At 49.5% G+C, this 15,645-nt stretch overlaps 1 long non-coding RNA gene across 1 annotated transcript in view; it reads right to left on the reverse strand.

The window, feature by feature from the left end:
- LOC134474796 (uncharacterized) overlaps positions 1 to 15,645 on the reverse strand; it is a 22,258-nt gene continuing 6,613 nt past the window's right edge. The window contains exon 2 of the long non-coding RNA XR_010045641.1: positions 1 to 1,499. This is a non-coding gene — a long non-coding RNA (uncharacterized LOC134474796). The remainder of the gene's footprint in view (positions 1,500 to 15,645) is intronic.

A 15,645-nucleotide genomic window follows, 5' to 3' on the forward strand; every position in this document is an offset into this window, starting at 1 on the left:
TGAAGGAAGGAAAGGTTTATTTAGCTCACAGCTTTTGGAGGTTTCGGGCCATAATTGGCTCACTCCAGGGCAGGATGGCATGGCACCAGGGCAATACTTCAAGGCAGCAGCCAGAGCAAAAAGGGGAAAACAAGCCTCTTCTCCTCCCTTATATTGTACACGGCCACCCCAACTCCTCCACTCGAGGAAGGGTATAGCATTCACAAAACCTCTGTGTCCTCCTGTTGCACAGGCCGAGAATATAAAGTAAGGATCCTGGCTCCCTGCTGAGTCTCTCAGTTAAACTTCTTAAATTGACACAATGTATCAACCATAATAGCCCATTTATCAATTTATAGAATCTTTAAGTGATCTAGGGTGTGATGGGCCTGGGAGAAAAGGGGTATAAAACACATCTCAGGACTATTGATATGGGTAATCTTAGGTTACTTACACTGTCCTGAAGTTGCAGACTTTTCAAAAGCACAATTTTTAAATGATGATTTTCTCTCTCTCCTTTCTACTATTTTTATTTCTTCTATCTTAACTCATTCCCACCACCACCAGAATTTTTCCCTTAATCTTAAGGAGGGCAGGGGGAGCTGCAGGTCCATCTTCTTATGGCTCGTTCAGGCCAAGGAGGAGGCGCACCGACCCTACCTAGCCAGGTTTCGAAACTGTCACTCTAACTGATCTAAGGACACAAAGGAAGATGGCTTTTGTTGTTTGATGAGCCAACATCTTTTGATAGTCAGTGTCATAATCCTGATGTCTCTTCATCTCCCTGGAGCTGGCTCACCAAAGGAAATGTCACCAGGCCGAGTCCAAGGTGGTTCCCCAAAGTGGAGATAGGAAACATGAACTCTTCCCATTCACAGGGCAGGTACAGGTCCATTGACTTTCATCGCAAAGAACTTTCAGGATGCACCGGTGAGAGGCGTAAAGAGGTTTACAAGGCAGAAATCAGAGCGCACACTCAAAGAACTAGAGCACAGCCTCTCACAAGAGGCACTGCTGCGTAAAACCAATGTCAGGCTGCTGTGCGCAATGCTAGAGTCCTCCTCCAGCATGGGGGCTGTGCTGGAACTCCGGGATCACACAGCGACTGGGCTGAGGGGTAAGTGAGAGGAGCAGGATGGAGCTGCCAGTGGAGACGTGGAACCAGCAGCAGGAAAGCCCAGGCGGCTGACATGGGTTGAGAGTGTGCAGGAAGGGGTGGAGCTCTGGGGGGAAGGGGAGGAGGACAGCTGTATAGGGCTCAAGTCCTGTCCCTGCCCAGTACCTGAGGAGTCTGCTCTAGACACATTCAATGACCATGACAGGGAGGTGGGGTGGAGCAAGACCACAGCAGAAGGGAGGGAATTTTTGGTCAGTGCCAAGACTGTCCTGCCATAGGCTGGTTGTCAGAAGAATGATCCTTGAGGCCTCGGACAGCAGCACAATGTCGACCTGTTCTGTCTGACATTGAGGCCAGGTGAGCTGTGCTGCGAGGAGTCCCACGCAGTAGCTTTCAGTCTGGGCTACAAGTGAGAAAATCAGAAGAGGCTTTTAAAAATCACCAATGCCCAGGGCCCCCTGATTAAATCAGAATATCTAGCAGCAGGACCAGAGTGCTCATATTTTTAAAAAGCTTCCCAGATAATTACCAAACAGGGATGAGAACTCCTGGAACCTGATGAGTAGTGACCTGCCGGGCTGACCCCTTCCTTCTCCATACAGTGAGTCCCAAGCCCCCTGCGGACAGGGAGGGACTGGTTCAAGGTCTCCCATCCAGTGGACTTTGGCCCAGAAAGGACAGAAGTGGTTGTGCAGGGTACTCTCCTGAACTGAGATGGAGGAACAGAGGGCCCTCATCTGTGTTCGTCCCTCGGCCACTGCAAAGCTCCTGCTGCCTTCCCTATGGGTTCTGGACTTGGCCTCCTCACCTCCCCTTCTTAGAGCTCTTCTGCTGAATGACTCTGCAATCAAGCATTCCAAGCTCCTTCTAAAGCAGCACATAAAAGTATCTCTTTAGGGAGTTAATAAGCACCTGAGTCTCAAAGGCCTGACCCTCACCTGCAGAGATATGCAAATGGTACCCAGACACCCACAGTGCAGCATTCAGGGACTGGGAACAAATGAGATGCAAATATATGCATCATTATGCAAACAAGGGCAGCCCCAGATTAATGGCCTCTGTCCTTCAACCAGATAGCAGCTGTCTCTTTAGGTATAAGCATGACTGAAAGGGAGGGTTGAATCAATTCCTGTCAGAAGCATCTTGAGGAAGAGTCGCCTTGCAGGTCAAGAGGAGGCACTGTTTGGACACCTGGCTTGCTGATTCTCTGCTGTGAAAGGTCTGAATGGGGCATCTGTCAAACAGGCAGGAATGTTCCTTTCTGCTTGGGCTCCTCGTCCAAGTGCCAGGTTCAGTACTAGACACAGCTTTGGAAGAGACCATGGGGTGGTGGTGAGGATGGAGACAATAGACTCTCCCCAACTTTTGATGTTTCTCAATATGATTTTTTTTTTTTTGGTACCAGAGATCGAACTCATGACCACGCGCTTGCAAGGCAGACGCTTATGCTGCTGAGCTAAATCCCCAGCCCCTCAGCATGATTTTTTAAAGAGTGGTGCAAAAGTGATAGCAGGAAAAGCCCAGTTCAGAGTCTGAACTTTGGTCTCCCCTCAGGCTAGCTACCTGCAGTGCCATGTTCGCTCATGTTGCTGGGAAGCAACTGCTAGGCACATGGGATGGCGCGGGGGACACATCCTGTAACTCTAGAGCACATGCCTCGCTCAGCCATGGTGCTCAGCAGATTAGATGCGCTAGGTTCCAATTTAGAGGGTTTTCAACTTATAGTAAGTCAAGGTGTCTGTAGCTATTGCCATCTGGCAAAAGTGGAGGCAAAGATGGTGAACACCCTGGTAACAGCGGATATGTAAACAACAGAAATCATGCTGAGGGGGATTTAGCTCAGCAGCACAAGCACTTGCCTGGAAAGTACAAGGTTGTGAGTTCAACCCCTGGTACAAAAAAAAATCATGCTGAGAGCAGAGGTGAAAATGAGCTTGGAAGAGATGGCAATCATCAAATGACAAGGACAAGTTCAATCTGGGGGAGGTAGCATTGGGTCATTGGATGTCATCTGTGGAGGAAGTGGAGATGACAGAGGTATTGTTAATGTCATTGTGGAAAGGATGCCAATGAAGAGTTGAGGGTGGGAGTCATGAGGAGAAGGAGAACAGGGTCAGTGTGTAGGCTCAGGGCTCTCCAGAGAGACATAACTGATAGGGGATGCACAAAAATATATGCTAGGGTGACTGGCTCATGCAAGTACGGTGACAGGCTGGCTGTAAGTTGGAATGCCTTGGACACTGGTAGCATGGTTCAGGCCAGGTCCTCAGGTCACAGAAGCTGATGTCGGAATTCATTCCAAGGCTGGAAGCCTGAGAGCCATGGGCCACTGGTACAAATCCTGGAGCTACCAGGCCAGCAAGCCTGGTGTCTGGTATCCAAGTTGGCAGAAAAGAGTCCGTGCCAACTTCCAATGAGATCCATTCACCTTCCATACATGTTCTCCCTGGGCCCCCAGCTAACTAGATGATGCCCTTCCACACTGAGGGTAGATTATCGCCACCAAGTGTGTTCAGACTCGCATGCTAATCTCTGTGAGACACTGTTACACACCCAGCCAGGTAATGGCTTACAAATATCAAGGTTTTCCTCAATGCAGTCAAATTGACACCTAGAATTAACCATCACAGCCAGAAGACACTTCAGGAGTCAGGTGAACCTTTGTTGTTTAATCTGTAACCCAAGATGCCACAGCAGAGGACTTCTTAGGACCTGTGGCACCCTACAAGGTGCAGCCGCTAGAATGACCCACCTCCTCCTTCCCTTGGAGCCTGCATTTGCCCTTGACATCCTGCAGAGGGCGCTCCTCCTTCACAGGTAGGCAGGCTTTTCCCAGGAGGGGCAAGCTGACCTGGGTGAGAGTCACTGGACAATCAATCTCTACGCCCTGGCTTTGGAAGACGAAAGGAAGCAGGAAAGACTAAATGCCCAGGCTACAGCTGTTTGGGGGGGCAGGATGGGGCAAAGAAAAGAAACTTGTTCCTCGCTGTCAGAGGTCTTGAGCCCCTTCCCCCCACTCTCTTTCTCTCTCTCTCATACTCACTGTGGCCCAGCGTGATTCACCCTGAGTGGTAACAATCATCCTAATGGCCCATATGATGGCCTGCATCTACCCACGGCGGCCAGGAAGGGCAGGGACCTTGATGAGTCATCTGTCCGAATGGTAATGAGGGCCAGATGGAGAGCAGCCAGGCTCTTGCCTTCTGTCTGGGCCCACTGGCCCCTGCTCCCCATGCACACAGATGTCAGGCACAGCCAGGGAGCCACTCCACCAGCAGGGCCCCTGCCAGCCAAGCCCTCAGCCCCTGCTGGACAAGCCATGGGACCAGTGCCCGTCAGGAGGACTGGAGCCAGATGCACCTCTCTTAGCTCCAGTTAACTTTTCATCTTGAGACAAGGTCTTATTACGTAGTTCAGGCTGGCCTTGATCTCATGGCCCACCTCCTGCCTCAGCCTCCCGAGTGTTGGGATCACAGGTGCACACTATACCTGGAGTCTCCAATTTCTAAACACTGACCGGGAAAGGGAGGAAAGCAAGGGAGTAACCACTGTGCCAGAGACGTGGGCAGGGACACATCTTCTGCCTTCTGCAGCTGGCCAGGGGGCTCGGCCTGGGTTGGGCACTTGGGGTGGGCACCTGGGAATCCTGGGTTTTTCTCCTGGAAGGGTTCTAGTGACTCCACAGATGAGTTCATGGGATCAGGGGCTTCTGGGATAGAATTGTGAGATAGACATGTGTTACTTCCTGTCCCCAAACACACCTCACTACCCCTGTGCTCTGGATGCCAGGGTCTAAGGGCTGAGCTGCCAGCCCTGGGCTCCTGCAAAGCCAGCACGTAATTCCAGAACCATGGTGAACAGACATGGGGCTTTCATGAGCATTAAGCAAGGCTTCCTACTCTGGGCACATGTAGCCCTGAGCAGATGGTACACAGCGAAATGTGCCCAACGTGGGCTGGATTTTAACATTCACTTCCTCTTGGTGAAGCCAACACACAAAACACAGGCTCTTATAGCGGTCCTGTATAGTTCCCAAGGTTGAGAGGAACAGACAAGATTGGAAGAAAGGACAAATCAGACATGAAAACCACAAGCCACTAATGATGAGACCTAAGGAAGAGACAGCCCCGCTCCCTGTTGCTTAGTCCTCTCCCTAGACTAGAGGCCCAGGGCTTCTGCAGGCCTGATGAGGGAGACACAGGTGGGGCAAACTTGTTGGGGCCAGGGGGTTAGAGAAGCAGGGCACAGGCTAAGTGACTTTCCTTGCCACTGGGACAAAATATCAGGCACATACAAGTTGAAGGAAAAATTGATTTTAGCTCATGTTTCAGTCCACAGTCAGCTGGCTTCAAGGCAGGCTGCATAGCAGAGGGGCCTGGTGAAGGAAAAGCTGCTCACAGCACGGTGGACAGGAAGTGGAGTTTGGAAGGAGGAGCCAGGGAGAGAGCTGAATTTCCCAGACCAAGCCCCAGGGGCCCACCTCTTCTCAGCAGACCCCACCTCTCTACAGCACATTTAGCTATAAACTCTCCCAAAACCCTGGACTCTGGGTTCATGAGGTTTGGGGGACATCTAAAGAGAAATCAGAACACAGGCTCAGGTACAAAGCATGTGCACACGTCTCTCCTGGGACAGAGGGAAACGAGAGAGGCAGGACAGATCAGAATCATATTTCTAAAACAAAATCTGAGAACAAAAGTGGTCAGATGACCTGCTCAAGAGCACATGGCTAAGAAACAAAAGTGGGTAAGAAAAGGTAAAATACAGGGAAGGGGCACCAGGTAGGGACACCTAGCCCTGACCTTAGGTGTCTCTCTCTCTTTTTTCTCATCTGTATCATTTTTCTCATCATTTTTCTCATCTGTGAACTAGAACAGCAAAGGCCATTCCCAGGGCTAAAGACAGAAGTGTGGGTAAAATACTCCGTGACAGTTCTAGAAGCTGGGACCAATCCCCTTCTTGCTCAGGAAGAGGAATGGGTGCATCATGGCACTCCCCTGTACATCAGGATGCCTCGGATGGTAGAAAGCTGGCAAAGGACCAGGCCTGGTAGTCCCAAGGAAGAGGCACAGAGAGATTCCCCTGACATGGCTCTGGGCACACTGCACCACAGACCACAGTGAGAGTCTGAGTCCCTGCCTGTGCATGGCCCATGGGAGTTGCCACATCTGGGACCACCTGTCCTGCACAGGGAGCCCCATCCAATGATGTGTGAGTGCAGGAGTCAGACTCTCTTCCCCCAGCTGGGGTGCCGTTCTGCAGGGCACCGCAGCCCAGAGCTCCCAGGGAAGCAATGGCACCTTCATGGCATTTCGGCTGCCCTGGCCCAACTCTGCTATTCCAAGCCCCACAGGGAAGGGGATTCTACATTCACTGTTTGTTTTTTTGAGACAGAGTCTCACTATGCAGTCTAGGCTGGCCTTGAACGCAGGCCAATCCTGCTGCCTCAGCCTCCTGAGTGCTGGGATTACAGGTGTGTACCACACCCCTGGCCCTACCCACAATCTTGTGTGCAAACCTTCATTGCATTCTGCTTTCCAGGTGCGCTGGTTTCCTAACTATAACAAATTGCCACAAACTCAGCAACCTGCAACGACACTCTCTTGTGGTCCTGGAGGCCAGGGGTCTGGGCTGCAAAATGTGGGACTGGCTCGGTTCCTGGGTGCGCTCAATCCCTCTTCCCAGGCTCCTTTCTCACATCCCCGCCTTCCAGCTGCCCTTATCCTATCTCAACTTTCTCTTGACCTTCTGGTCTCTGTCTTGGGAGGATTCGTGATCACACTTATGGTTCACTTGAGTAACCTGGGGTACTCTCTGCCCATTTTAAGATCTCAAGAAAGGGCAGGAGTGAAGCTCAGTGGTGGCACTTGCCTACCGTGTACAAGGCCCTGGTTCAATCCCCAGCACACACATGAAATTGCTTTTTAATCCCCAGCACTCACATCTGCAACGTCCCTTTCAGGAAACAGTCCCAGATCCCAGAATCCACGTGGATGGGGGGGGGCCAGTGGCTGTCATCTTGGCTGACAGCCAAGAGCCTGACTTCCTGAAGCGGCTGCCTCCTGATGGTGGCCCCCCTCACCTTCTGCCAGGCGACTTCTCCTTGACCCCTCCCCAGAGAGGCTGTCTGCTTCCAGAAGACAGCAGGAGGGGCCCCATGTCCTGGGGCTGAATGTCCAGTGTCCAGGAAGGCAGAACAGAATAGATGCCCTCTGGAGCCCCAGGATGCCACCCCCTTTTTTCTGTCACTAAGTGTAGTCATTCTCCAAGGCTCTACTGCTGCTGAGAAATCGTTCCCCAGCCAAGTGGGAACAGCCCCACACCCGACCCTGTTGTTGCCTTGTTATGTGGACAGTATGTACCTGCCCTTGCACACACATCCACCGTTGTACCCCTGCACCTGCCCTGGAGGATGACGTTAGAGCTTCCTCATTTTCTTACCCTGGGTGACGCCTGGCACAGGGTCTACCACCCTGGAAAGCAGGGGCCATGTCTGCTTCCAATCAATCAAATAAATGCTTGCAGAACTGGGTCATGCCAAGCCTCAGAGGAAAGGATGGAAGTACAAGGTGGCAGCGGGGGACTCTGGTTGCTGAATCTGAATTGGGGTGATCTAGGGGAAATTCCCAACTATACTCTAATCCAGGTGAAGCAAGAGGGGGCTGCTCCTGTGGCCACTTGCTTGCTCTCCCTGGCTGGGAGCAACCTACAGCCAGAGCCCAGCATCTCTCTCCCAGGGTCGGGCTCCATCCTGTAGTTCCATGCTTTTCCAAGTAACACAGCAGCACAAGGCACTCCACCTCTGGCTTCTGCACCTGTGTCCCCAAAGCTGCCTTCCCCAAAGCCACCAACAATGCGATGCTGCTCAATCCAAAGGATGCCCCTCAGTCCTTATTACAGAGCCACTGTTCCTGGCTGGCACCAGGCCATCAAGCTTTCCTGGTCTCTTCGCAGGGCAATCTTGCTACCAGCCCACCTCCCTGCATCCTCTCGTGTGTCCCAGGTGAACCCTGTAGACAGTGGGAGCCCCTTTCCTGTCCAGCCTCTGCTAACCTCAGTTTGCAGGGCTTGGAAAAACCAAACACATGATCACTGCCCAGCCCCACACTTGGTGTTGTCCTCATGCTGAGAACTTGAAATTGGCCATGGAGAGCATTTATACCATGGAAACTGGCAAATCCTGCAAACTGGACAGTTGTCCCACTTTCCTCAGAAAGCTCCTCACGGCCTGTGGCCCAAGTGTAATGAGATCCCAAGGCAGCGGCTTCATAGTCCCCGTCCCAGGTCTGAATGACCCTTAAGAGCTGTCTACGTGATACCAGGGCACCAACATGGACGGGGACCAAAGCCAGAGACCAGAGAGCAGCCAGGAGAGAGGGCAATCTGAGTAAGGCGAAGCCACAGGACAGGACTATGAGGACCAAGGGTGGGCACTCACCTGTGTTCTGAAAGGAAGGTTCCAGCCACAAAAGGCTAACTATGGGCCAGGGATAGAGTTCAGCAGCACAAGCAACTGCCTGGCAAATGCAAAGTTCTGAGTTCGGTTCTCATACAAAAAAAATACAAGAACAAACTCCAAGTGACAAGACTGTTGGAGCAAAAGGGTCTGGAGGTGATCTGTCCAGCTGCTGTTGACAGTGGTCCTGCTTCTACAGCATCAGGGACCACGGTAAACGTGGCAGCCTGCAAGAGAGGCCTAGCATCCACCTGGGACGAGGTCTCCTATGTCCCCTGCCCCAGCTGTCAAGTGATACTTCCTTAGGTGTCAACCAACTCTTTTTAGAAGCAAATGTTTGCTTCCTTGATTTAGGCATTAAATCCCTGAGTAATTCCATAATACATTGCCCAATTACTCACATGACGAGTGCTTTTAAATTAGGTGAAAAATATTTAGGCAATTAAATTGCTAAATGTTTTGATTGTTTCTTGAAAATAAAAAATTCTCTCCTAATGCTCCCTTGAGTCTTTTTAAAATTCTCTTTTCAAATGAACTTGGGAAGGGGTATACAGATCTAGGGGTATATTGGTGGCTCTGCCCTGCTGAACTCAAGACATTCTTGAGGTCAAGATCCTTAATTCTGGCCCTCCCCCTTGCCTGGCCCTAGAGGGGGAGAACTGGCTGTCCTGAGGTGCTGAGGTCAGCTGACACTGGCGTGGAAAAAAAAATCAAATTTGCACAGCTTTTCCCAATCCGATGTTCAGTGCCATCATGTTGAGAGTTCAAGATTTGTCACGGTTGGGGAATGGATGCCGTGAAAATTAGAAAGCCAAGGTTTTTCTTTTCCAATTTGAAAGCCACCGTGGCCTTCACATCCCTCCGTAAGCCCACCAAGCTGTGGTACCTCACAGGATGAAGGCTGATCAGGTTTGGGGGTGTCTAGTATTTGCTCCAGTTCCCAGCTGAAGGGGCAGAGCAGAATCAGTAGCCTGAGGAAAGACAGTTACACTAGGGTCCTTTCCTGCCTTTGTCTCCAAGTCCTGGGCCTCCCCATCTAGGCAGAGTAGATAAATGTCAGGGGGGTCCCAGACCTCTGACAGGCAAGGACAGGCTCCTGGCTACCCACAGTATGGGCAGGGTGGCCTAAGTGAGTCCCCTGGGATCCAGCTGGGTGTCATTTCTGAGTCTAAGCTACGCAGACACAGAGAGGGAAGTTTGTCCTGTGCTTCAAAACAGAAAGGCCTTGTGTCTATGAATTAGTGATTCCTTACTGCCTTCTCAGGAAACTGAGTCCTGATCAGTTGGTGGAAGGCTCTGTGCCATCCACTTTGAAGGACAGGGAGACAAATTAGGAAGTGGAGGAGTTGGGAGGCAGGAGAAGCAAGGATCTACGGGGGAGAAGTGGGGAGAGCCTGGGGAAATGATCAGACCCTTGCTTCATCAAGTGGCCCTACCAACCACGGTTCCAGGCAAAGAAAAAGGACCGAGATCAGGCAGAGACAGTTAGTCACAGTGCTTCCCCCCCATGGTGGCTGTTTACTTCCCAGCAGCGAGCTTGCCCATAGCAAATAGCTAAATAGAGTCCCCTGTTGTTTCACTCCCAGCAATCAGTCATGAACTGTCCATCAACATTAACTTCTCAGATCAGCCATGCCAGCCACAAACCCGCTGCTCCTCCTAGGCTGCCCTCAAGTCCATCTTCAGTGGGGTCTGCCCAAGAGAGCAATGTTAGAGGCATAAACCTGGCATGCATTTTGGAATCAAAGAGGCTAGTGTTCAAATCACTTTCTAGCTGTATGGCTTCAGGCAAGTTACTAAACCCCTCTGAGCCTCATCATCCTTGTCCGTATAGTGGGGCTAATGTCACTTAGCTCATGAGACTGCTCAGATGGCCAACCAGAATGACAGACTTAAAGCTTCTGTCCAATGCCTGGACAGAATCAGCGGCTTTTTGGGCTTGATTTCTGAGAAAAGCTCTCCATATATAGCCCAAGCTGTCCTCAAACTTAAGCCAATTCTCCTGCCTCAGCCTCCAGAGTGCTGGGATTATGGGCATGCCCCACCAAAGCTCGGTAAATTAGTGGCTTTTAATAGACGGTGTCAGTCCCTGTGCCCTGACACTGACCTCCTTGGACAGTGTGGTGACCAGATGTGCTTCCTGGGGGAGCCAGACATTCTCTCTCTCTCTCTCTCTCTCTCTCTCTCTCTCTCTCTCTCTCTCTCACACACACACACACACACACACACACACACACATACACACACACGCGTGCGTGCATGAACACGTGCACACATACACACACGGGCATGTGCACATTTGCTGCCGCCTCAGGTGCAGGTGCAGAGACCCAGTGGTGAGGAGGCCCTAAAGAAGAACTGGCTGTCCTGAGACTGGCTAGCTTTCCCCTCCTGGGCCCTGTCTGGCCATACGGTGGGAATGGGATTTGGCGCCCTCTGCTGACCACAGCGCAGCCTGCAGCCCCCATGAAAGCTGGAGCTGGTAAAGCCTGGGTATATCAGAACAGGGGAAGGAGGTGAAAAGTGAAGAGGAAAAGAAGAAAAACATAAACAAAAATCCAACGCCCTCAAAAAACTAGGATCTATTTGGCCCTAAAAATACCAGGATGGAGGATTAGGTCATGTGGCTACTCATTGACCACAGCAGCTGAATACAGCTGTTACCTCCCTGGGAGTTCTCTGTGACTCTGGAGACCCTACAGTGGCACAGGCTCTGGGAGTTTCCCAGCTCCTTGACAGAGTGACAATGGATCAGGGTTTTTTTCTACTTCTCTGGAAAGGTTGCAGTCTGGCCACATCTCATATGTTCTCCAAGCCAGATATACACTTGTGTAAGTAGTCCCTTCCTTGAAATCTATTTAGCTAACCCATTTGAGGCAGGTGGGAGTTTCTTCTCAGAGTTCTGACTCAAACACTTCTCTGTTCTATTTGTAGAGTCAGAATAACCCTGATGCTAAAACCTGAAAATGGGACAGCGAAAGAATAAGTGAGTCACACACATCTCATTCATAGAGATCGTCAAGTCCTAAGAAAAACTTAATCTGATGAAATCCAACATATGTCCCACACTGCATTAAGAGAACACACCACAAGCAAATATTGCTGGAAGGCATGGGCAATTTTATAGCAGAACTTCAGTAAGGAGATTCTCCATAGCATTAGGTCAAAAAAGAACATGATTGGCCAGGAATTTAGCTCAATGGTGTAAGCGCCTCCTGGCAAGTGCAAGGTCATGAGTTCAATCTCCGGTACAAAAAAAAAAAAAAAAGAACGTGATCATTTCATAGGCCAGATGGACAATTGGTAAAATTCAACATTTCCATGGTGGAGAGCAAGATATACTTACTTCACATGATGAAAAATAATAAATCTCAGCTGAGTGTGGTGGCACATGCTTATAACACCAGCTTCTTGGGAGCTGGGGCAGGAGGATGGAAAGAGCAAAGCCAAAGTGGACAACTTAAGGAGATCCTGTCTCCAAATAAAATAAAAATGGCTGTGGATGTAGCTCGGAGGTAGAGTACTTGCCTAGCATGCATGAAGCCCTGGTTTCAACCCTCAACACCTCACAAAGAAGATAATTAATAATAATAATAAACCAACAGCCAATGCCAAGGTAGTACATGCATAAAACAGTCCTATTAAATATGAGAATAAGACAAGGGTTTAAACTATCATCTTACTTAACATTGTTCTAAAGATCCTAGCTAATACAAATAAAATCAAAGAAGAGGGGAACAAACTATTGTACATATGTTTGTTGTGAAACTGAGATTCTTGGCCTTTACCCTTCCTGACATACAATGCCTAATATCCTCCAAATCACCAGAAGGTTGTCTTTTACATGCTAATGAGTTGACTCTTGGCCAGGGCCCTTAGATGGGGGTTGGTCATAGAGGAACTGAGGCAGGATTAAAGGCTTGGGATTTTAAGCCCCACATGCCCAGCCTTGTGGGAGAGGACAGGGACTGAAAGCTCGGCCGATCACCGGTGGCCTATGTAATCAATCATGCTTGTGTAATACAGCTCCCTTAAAAACCAAAAAAGTCTGGGGTTCCAGACAGCTAAACATGTGCAGAGCAAAGGTCATGGAAACCCTGATTTAGAGTCTTGCTCAGAATTTCCAGAGGTCCAGATGTGACTGGCATCTTATAGGACTGAGCCTTCAACCTGTAGGATCTGACACTATAGACAGACAGTGTCAGAACTAAACTGAATTAGAGGGTACCCAGCTGGTACCCACTACAGAACTGCTTGCTTGCTCGCTGTTGGGGCACGGGGAACCCCATACCTTTGGTCACAAAAGAGTTCTGCATTGTGAGAAAACAGCAATAGAAACTAAGTTTGTTTTTGCTCTACACCCTCAGCATCATCTTCCCAGAAAACCTAAGCAAATAAATCTGGTACAAAACAACCAAAGTTGAAGAGCTTACAAAGTGGTCAGTTAGAAAATTACTAAAGAAATGTTAAATGTGCTTTCCATGCCCTAAAGACTTGCTAGAAAAAATTATGGAAGAAAAGGTTACATGGGATGTAGCTCAGTGGTACAGTGCCTGCCTGGCAAGCATAAGGCCCTGGGTTCGATTCTTGTCCCCCTCTAAAAAAAAAAAAATATATATATATATATATATATAAAGAAAAGGCTATATTAGTTACCGACTGCTGTATAACAAAATATGTGGAAACTTGGCCATTTAAAACAACAGCCTCAAAAAATAAAAATAAAAATAAAATAACACTCTCTACCGCCTCACAGGTTTTGCAGGGGAAGAGTCCAGGCACGGTGAGGGAGGGGTCTCGGACTCAGTCTCTCCCAAGACTATCACCAAGGGGTTAGTCAAGGCTCAGTTGGAGAAGGATGTGCTTCCAAGCTCAGCCCTGGGTATTTCAGGGTGAGGTTTCTCCCCAGTTTAGAACTTGAGTTCCTCGATGGCTGCTGACAGGATGCCACCTCAGATCCTTGCCACAGAATGGCAATGGATATCCTCAGAACAGTCAACCAAGAGGGAAGGAGGGGCTGAAGTGCTTTATGACCCAATCTCAGAAGCAACAACCCATCATTTCCTGCCACATTCTGTCCATTGGAAGCCAGCCATGAGATAGAGTGCACACACAAGAGGAGATGACACAAGTGACTTCCAGAAAGCAGAGCTCTGTGACAGCTAATTCAAAAGCTGCCTGGCACAAACACCATCTGTGACAGTAAAGCTGGTCTGTCTATATGATTGGGTTGAGAGTCACTTAAGAGATTAGTAAAGTATACTTATGTGTCTAAGTAACACAGGTGTGACTTTAGGGTCTATATATTATCCCTGGTCCTTCCTTTCTGGTTCCGTCTCCCTACTCTGGTTCCCTAACCCTAACCCTAACCCTAACCCTAACCCTAACCCTAACCCTAACCATCAGGCAACCAAGCATCTTTGCTGTGTAATGCCATTCCGCCATGATGGTCCAGCCTGGAGCCAGCCTACCATGGACTGAACTCTCTGAAACCATGAGCCAAATAAACCTCCTCAGAAGTGGATGTCAGGTGTTTGTCCAACAATAGGAAGCGGACTAACACTCCATTCCTCAGCTTCATGAGAGTGAGCACTAAGCAGATACCTTCTTCATCTATGGAATAAAGAACTATAATAAAAAGATCTTAACCATAGTAGAAATATACACCCTTTGGGGAAAACACACTCCATGTTGCAAAGAAGCTGATGAGCGCTCACTTCGGGTTCAGTACTGGAACAGGAGACAAGGTTCTGATAAAGTGAGGGGCTGAGGCTGGGGCCAGCTGCCTATTCCCACCAAGAGGGCATCTGAGGAAACAAAGGCCTGACCTGCTTGCATCTGAGGATAGATGTGAATATTGAAAATAGGTCATGGCACTTACCCTGACACCAGAAATTCTCCAAGCTATTATTACACAGGCTGTAAAACGACGTATGTGACGTGAACCCATTATCATTAAATGAGTGGGGACAAGAGCCTGGAACACTGGTGTTTTTTTGGCTCACAGTCAGAGCTGTTTCTTCTGTTTTTATTCTGTATTATAAACTTCCTCTAGTTAACATGTTTCCTTTGCAATACAAAAATTTAAATTTATTTAAAAATAAATAAAGGGGAGGAAGAGATTGCTGATCTCTACTCCTCTCCTATCGCCCTGCAGACCTTTCCTCTCCCAGAACTCAGCCAAGCAAAACCAGTCTCTAGCAAGGATTCCTGGGCTCAGGGGCAGGGAGACTAAGGAAATATCACTAGTAAGAAACCACACTTTGTCCAGTGATAGCACACAGTAGGGCTCAACCCACTCCATGTGACTCTCATCCCAACTCGCCTAAGAGCTGCCTGTGAAGGGACATGGTGCAGGGGACTCCTTGCTCACTGGAGCACAGGGTCCTGGTGCAGAACTGTGTCCTGGAGATGGTAGCCCTGTCCCCAGCTGTCCTCGCTGTGGGGAGGGACAACAACCTGGATCTTCTATTGCCCTCCCCACTCTCACCTCGCACCTCTAGACCTTCAGCTCCACCATGCCCCACCCCCAGGGTAACAAGCAAACTGTCGGTGTCCCACAGCTAGCAGAAAAAAGCCACCTCACAAAGATGACACAAAGTAGAGTTGTTGGTGGACAGAGATGAATGACCGGATGGACAGACGGACCAAGAGAAACAGAATTGCCTTTCAAAAGTTTCCAAGAATCAGGGCAAGTCTTTATCTTCTTCACCATCCACCCCCAAATCACCTTCAATAGACTGGGAGCTCTTTGGGGTCTGACAGGTGTGCGCAGGGTCCCAGGGGAACACATCCAATGTGAGTAAACTCATACAAAAAAGGCTGGAAGAAACATCAGCACAGTGAGAGAGAGAGAGAGAGAGAGAGAGAGAGAGAGAGAGAGAGAGAGAGAGAGAGACAGAGAGAGAGACAGAGAGAGACAGAGAGAGACAGAGAGACAGAGAGAGAGAGAGAGAGAGAGAGAGAGAGAGAGAGAGAGAGCCCAGGATGGGAGGAAGGGAGACCAGATGGAGACCTGGAGATGCAGAAAGGGCAACGAATGAATGGCAGGGAAGATGGAGATGGAGGAGAGTGCTGGAAACAACAGTTTAAC

This window comes from Cavia porcellus, unplaced genomic scaffold (assembly GCF_034190915.1).
Source record: "Cavia porcellus strain 051 isolate PalLab524CR breed Dunkin Hartley unplaced genomic scaffold, mCavPor4.1 scaffold_38, whole genome shotgun sequence".
In the NCBI taxonomy this organism is placed as follows: Eukaryota; Metazoa; Chordata; class Mammalia; order Rodentia; family Caviidae; genus Cavia; species Cavia porcellus.